This window comes from Eublepharis macularius, chromosome 15 (genome assembly GCF_028583425.1).
Source record: "Eublepharis macularius isolate TG4126 chromosome 15, MPM_Emac_v1.0, whole genome shotgun sequence".
Lineage (NCBI taxonomy): Eukaryota > Metazoa > Chordata > Lepidosauria > Squamata > Eublepharidae > Eublepharis > Eublepharis macularius.
Genome location: NC_072804.1, coordinates 47,089,395 through 47,096,473, shown reverse-complemented (window position 1 = coordinate 47,096,473; position 7,079 = coordinate 47,089,395).

Genomic DNA, 7,079 nt, shown 5'->3' with positions numbered 1-7,079 from the left:
GTAGAGCAATTGAACTTGTCAAATCAACTCACGCTTAACGGTTGCCTGACAGATTGGAGGAATATTGGCTGGTTGGTAACACTAATGTTAATATGTTGAAAGGTACAGATGGGAAGACCTAGCAACCACCTAGCAGCAAGAATGGGCCCTGAGCATAACAAAATGGAGAGAGCTTGGTTGAAAGATTCTCCTGTGAGCTCAGTAAATTCTTTTCCAAGCCACGTGCCCGCTCCTGTGCCAATATTTGTGCATCTTTTCTTTGGCGACCTTTCCTATTATGTCCAATGACTTCCCCAATAAAAAGCCTTTGTCCCTGGCTCCGAGCAACCTTTTGCCCGTACATCACCAGCTATCTCTGACCTCCCCCCCTTTTTATGGCCTGTTCCTTATAGAATTAATAACCTCATAAACACAGTTACAGGAGAGCCACGGTTCCCAAAGTAACACAGCCTTGACTTGATTGCGCGCAACGCAGGAAGAGCCCAGTGCAAGGAAGTGCCTTGAGTGTTGTCTGTCTCGTTGACTAATGCATTTCGTCTCACCCCTCAGCAGGGCTTTTTTTCAGCAGGAACACGGTGGAACGGAGTTCCGGAACCTCTTGAAAATGGTCACATGGCTGGTGGCCCCGCCCCCTGATCTCCAGACAGAGGGGAGTTGAGATTGCCCTCCGCACTATGCGGCGCGGAGGGCAATCTACACTCCCCTCTATCTGGAGATCAGGGGGCGGGGCCACCAGCCATGTGGTGATTTTCTCCGAGGGCAACCCACGGAGTTCCACCACCTCTTTTCCCAGAAAAAAAGCCCTGCCCTTCAGGCTGACTTCGCTCCCAAAGGCTTCTGGTTGGTATTTATTAGTAAGAGAATGCTGCAACACAGCTGACATTTATTAGCAACAAAACATGAGGTGATATTAACTCTCTCCGTCAGGCCTCCTACATTCTTATGGACAATTATTCTCCACATGGTGCATAGAGGGTGCAACCAGATGTCTGTTAACAGGGAAAGAGGGAGTGAGACGGGTGTCCAAAACTCTTCTGGCCAAGGTGGTTCTGGGAAAGGCCGAAAAGTCCACCTGCCTCATTTTCTTCTCGTGAACATAAGAAGTGTTCTGCTGGATCATACCAGTGCTCCATTGATTCCAGGATCCTGTTTCACTCAGGGCCAAGCTACAAGTGACGAACGACACAAGTTGGACACTTGTCAGCTTCCCTCAAGTTTTGATGGGAAATGTAGGCGTCCTGGTCTTGCAGCTTGGCTCTCCGACTGCTGTCCAGTGGACTTTTCAACTGTCACTTGTCCAACATTCCACCAAACTGCCTACATTTCCCATCAAAACTTGAGGGAAGCTGACAAGTGTCCAACCTGTGTCATTCATCACTTGTAGTTTGGCCCACGGTGCCCTGGAGGGCAAACAAATAGGGCACAAAGGCCAAGGCCTTTCTCTAATTTTGACTCCTAGCTCTGGTATTCAGAAGTCAGCTGCCTCTGGATGTTGAGGTTCTCTTTGGTCCTCGTGGCTGGTAGCTGCTGACGGGCTTCTCCTCCATGAATTCATCTAATCTTCTTTTAACCCTATCAGTGCCACTGGCTGCCCTGCCCTGGCTAGTGTAGGTAAACCCAATCTCATCAGATCTCAAAAGCTAAGCAGGGTCATCCTTGGTTAGTAATTGAATGGGAGACCTCCAACGAAGACCAGGGCTGGAGAGGCAGGCCATGGCAAATGACCTCTGTTAGTCTCTTGCCTTGAAAATCCCAATAGGGGGCACTATAAGTCAGCTATGACTTGATGGCACTTTCCACCACCAGGCCACTGGCCACTACCACATCCATTGACAGTGAATTCTACAACTGAATTACATGTTGAGTAAAGAAGCAGCCGTATCTATTAACAGCCTTTGATTTCTTCCATATTTGTAAATCAATCTCTTTGTTGACAACTGACTCGGCTTTTCTAGTTTCCCAGTTACTTCCCAAAGGAAGAGCATCCTTTTACTACAGGTCTTGGAAAATCTTCTCCTTTTCTTTCTGAAAATACTCAATGCATTCTTCAACGTGAAGATTTAGAATACCCCTTAGCTTTACCTAGGAGCCTAATCAAATTTTCCTTCGTTGGACACTGAAAGTTTTTTTGCAGGTTGCTATATTAAAGACTGAGAAAAATTTATCCTGTGTCATATTTGCTTGCTATGGGCTTGCTATGGGCTGGGTTGGGTAGGTCTTGCTTGGGGGGAGTGCGGATCCTGCTTTCCAAGAATAGCCCCAACTTTCTGGAGCCAGTTCCTCAGGGTGGCAGGGGAAGTATATCCTATTTGTGAAAGGGAATAGGTTGGATGCTGGAGAAGAGACCTCCCTGTTGAAGTCTAGGCGTTTGAGACCCAGGCCAGCTGAGTAAACACCTCATTCCCTGTGGTAAACAATGAGGACCTGCTGAGTCATTTTGCCTCAGGCCCTCATTGCTACAAAGTGTGGGTGTGTTTTAGCTAGCTGAGCCTTCCCGTCATATCTAATAATGATAATAATGATAAATACCACCCTTGCAGACAGGTTAGTGCCCACTCAGTGCAGTGAACAAAGTCAGAGTTATTCCCACAATACAGTTGGTGAGCTGAAGCTGAGAGGAGTCGCTTACTCAAGACCACCTGGAGAGCTCATGGCAGGAGTGGGATTCGAACCAGCAGAGTACTGAATCACCACTTAACTACTATGCTACAGTATCTCTCATAATAACAACTATGCTTATATACTGCTCTTCTAGACAAATTAGTGCCCCATTCAGAGGGGTGAACAAAGTCAATGGTATTATTATCCCCACAATATAGCTGGGGAGCTGGGGCTGAGAGGAGTGGCTTACCCAGGGCCACCTGCTGAGCTCATGGCAGGAGTGGGTTTCAAACCAGCAGAGTGCTTATTCACAGCCCAACCACTTAACCAAACCTAATGAAGCAGCTTTCTATTATTGCGCTACCTGTAACCTTCACCAAGCAGGAAACTACAGAAAGTAAAAAGAGGGACTGATTTGTGATCTGCTAATGGTTAGTAATCGGATGGGAGATCTCCAAGGAAGAGCTGGGTCGATATACAGAAGCAGGCAATAGCAAACCACCTCTGTTAGTCTCTTGCCTTGGAAAACCCAGCTGTGATTTGATGGCACTTTCCATCACCACCAGTGGGCTCTTGAAGTGAAGGAGGTCATATATGTCTAGTCTATTTTCCTGGGTAAAATGGAATAACCCTCAATGACAGAAAACAACCCCCCCCCCTCCTTATGGCAGGTCAAAATGCCCCACGTCCTCCAAGTGGCTTCTGCGTGGAAGAACATTGGTGCCCTTGCACAAGCAGTATCAGAAGGAAGAATAATACCTTTAGGAGAATTTCAGCATCTGCCCCTTCTTCTGACATAACACTATGGAGGTGGGAGAAATTACTGCTATGGGATTAGTTGTGTCCTGTCGGGCAAACATAAATACTATTTGGCTTTTGCATTCCCCTTGCCCCAAGTATATCTTTAACCAAGTACAACAGGAGAAGGGAGTGGTTCCTTGTTCCATTTTCCCACCCCTCAAATAGGGGAACATCTCCTCTCATCATCTCTGGCGCACAATGGCTCAAATCCTGCATCTTAACTACTGGAAAGAGTCCAACAGGACAAGAAGCAATAGCCAGGACAGGGGAGCTGTCCAGAAGGAAATCTGGCTGGTCCTCTTCTTCCTCCTCCTCCTTCCAGACCCAGTTCCAGTCCTACATGTCCAAAATTCTTCCTCGTGTGAGAAGGAGCTCCAAAAAAAGCTCCTTTCAGCATGAGCTTCAGCTGCTTTCTTGTGTGTAGGGTATGACTTCAGGGCATCTCAGGGTGAGGAGAAGTGCTGGGTATACCTGTAGCTCTCAGGATCCATCAGGGCCTATTTCTGACTTCCCTGGCAGAAGTTCCTCAGGTGATGATGGAGGGGAGAACTGACCAGGTTAAAAATGTTCACCTCACTGCTGTGCTATCCATCCCCTTCTTGGCAAAAGAAGGGGAGATATCAGACCCCATAATACGCCGGGGTTTGGACCCCTTCCACTCAAGTGACTACTTTAAGGGAACGCATTTGGACCTGAGAGTGATCCACCTCTGCAGAGATTAAGAACATAAGAGGAGCCCTGCTGAATCAGATTGGTTGACCGTCTAGTCCTGCATCCTGTCTCACAGTGACCAACCAGTTACTCCAGATGACCAACAATAGGTCATAGAGACCGAGGCCCCTCTGATGTTGCCTTCTGGCCATAGTATTCAGAGGTTGACTGCCTCTGAATGTGGAGGTTCTCTTTAGCTACCATAGCAAGTAGCCACCAATAGACCTGTCCTCCGTGATTTATTACACCTTATGTATCTCTGGTGTGGAGGAAACCTCTCTGTTAAAATGTCTGCAACAGCCCCTTTCAAGAGGAAATCGGCACAACTCTAGGCAGAGCCTGGAATTTTGCCAAGAGAAGGGAAAAGATTCGAGCTTCTTAGCGGAAAACAGTTTGTTCTTATTTTTCCTAGGGGGATGCTGCTCTTTGGAAGCATACTTTCATAAAAAGCACCCCCATTTTGACTCAGCATTGATAAATCCAAAGGAGCTAGCCGTGTTAGTCTGTAGTAGCAAAATAGTGAAGAGTCCATTGGCACCTTTAAGACTAACCAACTTTACTGTAGCATAAGCTTTCGAGAACCACAGCTCTCTTCATCAGATGTTGATAAAGTGATGGTTGGATCAGCTTTGATTGATGCAGGATTTCTATTGACAAACCATGATTAACACCCCCCCCCACACACACACACACACACACCACTAAAATGTCAAAACTGAGGCTATTGTACTTTGGTCACATCATGAGAAGACAAGATTCTCTAGAAAAGTCAATAATGCTAGGAAAAGTGGAAGGCAGTAATAAAAGACCTAAAATGAGATGGCTTGACTCAATAAAAGAAGTTTGCAAGATGTGAGCAAGTCTGTTAATGATAAGATGGTTTGGAGGTCTTTCATTCACAGGGTCACCATTGGTCAGAGGTGACTTCATGGTACATAATAAACACACACCACCCAACCCAGTCAGCCTCGGCCCCTTACCCATTTTTCTTTAGAGCTCCCACCTCCACTTCCATATAACAGCCAAAGAAGAATACTTTTGGAATAATAAATAGGTTACTTTATTTATGGACCCATTTGATAAGTCTGCAGGCACCCTAATAGGTTAGACATTTTAGGGTGGGAAAAGGCAAAGCTTCAGGACCTGTTCTTTCCTTGGCTTACCATCAATGATCAAATGAGAAGGGGAGGACAGAGGGGGTCTCTTAATACAGTCCGTACATCATAATTCCTTGCCTCTCACTCTAGAACCAAGATAGGGAGACCAAATTTTGACTCACGCCTTTTAGCTTTCTTTTTTAAAAAGTTACTAGAGGGGCTAGCACAAAAGATAGGGGGCCTGTTCATTTGGGACCCCTGAAGTTACCACCTTTTAACCAGGTCATTAACGGTAATTAATTCATCTGATGTGTTGCTGAGCAAAATGATGTGCGTCCAAAACCTATACTTAGTTTCTCCGGCATAACTCTTGGCAGAGATCTCACTCCTCTCTGTCTGTGTGTGCCAGGCTGTAGCTTCCAACCATTATCTAATTTTTTTTAAAAACCTGAACAGAGCTGCAAGTGGAAGTGGCCTGGGAAGTGAAAATGGCCCTGGGGCAAACCAAAAGGAGTGGCCTTAAAAGCCAGTTCTGCACGGGTCACTCCGTTCAGGGGTGTAAGCAATGGGAATTAGCTCTCCCATTGCTTCCTCTTGAAAACTGGCAGCAGTGTGGGAAAAGACAACTGGTAAATTGACACCAATCACCATTGCCGAAGTAGGGCCTGAACTGAGTGGCCCCTGAGTCTGTGGCAGAGTTGCTGGAGTTCTGTTAAGCTTGCGTCTGGCCACCAGGAGTCCTCAAAGGCAGTGGCCAACCAGGAAATGTCCCTGTAAGTTAAATGGCCAGGCCACCCCTTGCTGCAAGCATTTTTCTAGTGGTTCTTTTGACCACTCTATAGGTCTTACCACCAGGGCTGGCGCGTCCATTGAGGCAGGTCCTGCAGCCACCTCAAGTGCTGAGGCACTGGAGGGGGCACCGGGGGTGAGGGCATGCGCTGCAGAGCTGGTGGCGGCACCACTGGCGGCTGAGCAGGAGGGCTGGGAAGCTGCACACAGCCAGGAGCATGCGCTGGTGGTGGCAGCGTGGGGCAGTCTGAGCGGGCAGCCTCCCAGCCCTCCCACTTAGTTGCCCCATGCTGCCGCCGCCACCACCAGCACACAGCTGCCAGCCAGGTGCAGCAGACGGCTGGGGCAGCACAGGGCAACTGAGTGGATGGGCTGGGAGGCCACCTGCGCACCATCCCAGCTGCCTGCCGCACCAATGGTGCCAGCTCGCAGCGGCATGCTGCGTGATGTTGTCACACAGTGATGTCATTGCATCATCCGGGTGTGCGTGCATGCTTTGCACACGCGTGTGGGGACAGCAACAGCCCTGAAGCTGCCCCCAGCCTCAGGTGCCAGAAAGCCTGGCACCAGCCCTGCTCATCACACAGTGCTGCCCGGCATGTGCTGTTTGTCAGGTTTCGCTATTTTACCTGGGAGCTGTAGTTTTAAAAGAGCTGCTGGATCGGATCCACGTGGAGAGAAGAGGATCCACTCTTTCTGTAAAACAAAGAGTTGGAAGGGAGGGATGGAAAAGAAAAGAAGCTTTTGGCTAGCTCCCTTAACTCCTTAGTTGCTGAACTACACAGTCTCTCCCTCCCCACACCAGCAGATTCCATACAGAGGGGCAGAGAGGGAGAGACTGTGTAGCTCAGCAACCTCTCTGGGTGGAAACTGCCAGATCTAGAGTAGTTCAGCAACTAAGGAGTTAAAGTCATTAGCCAAAAGCTTTTTTTTCTTTTTCACCCCCTCCCCAACTCTTTGTTTTACAAAAGAGTGACTCCTTCTCTATCCAACAACTCTTTTAAAATTAGAGCTCCCAGGTAAAATTTGCAAAACCCGACACTTAAAAGAGCACATGCCAAGCGTCACTGTGTGGTGAGA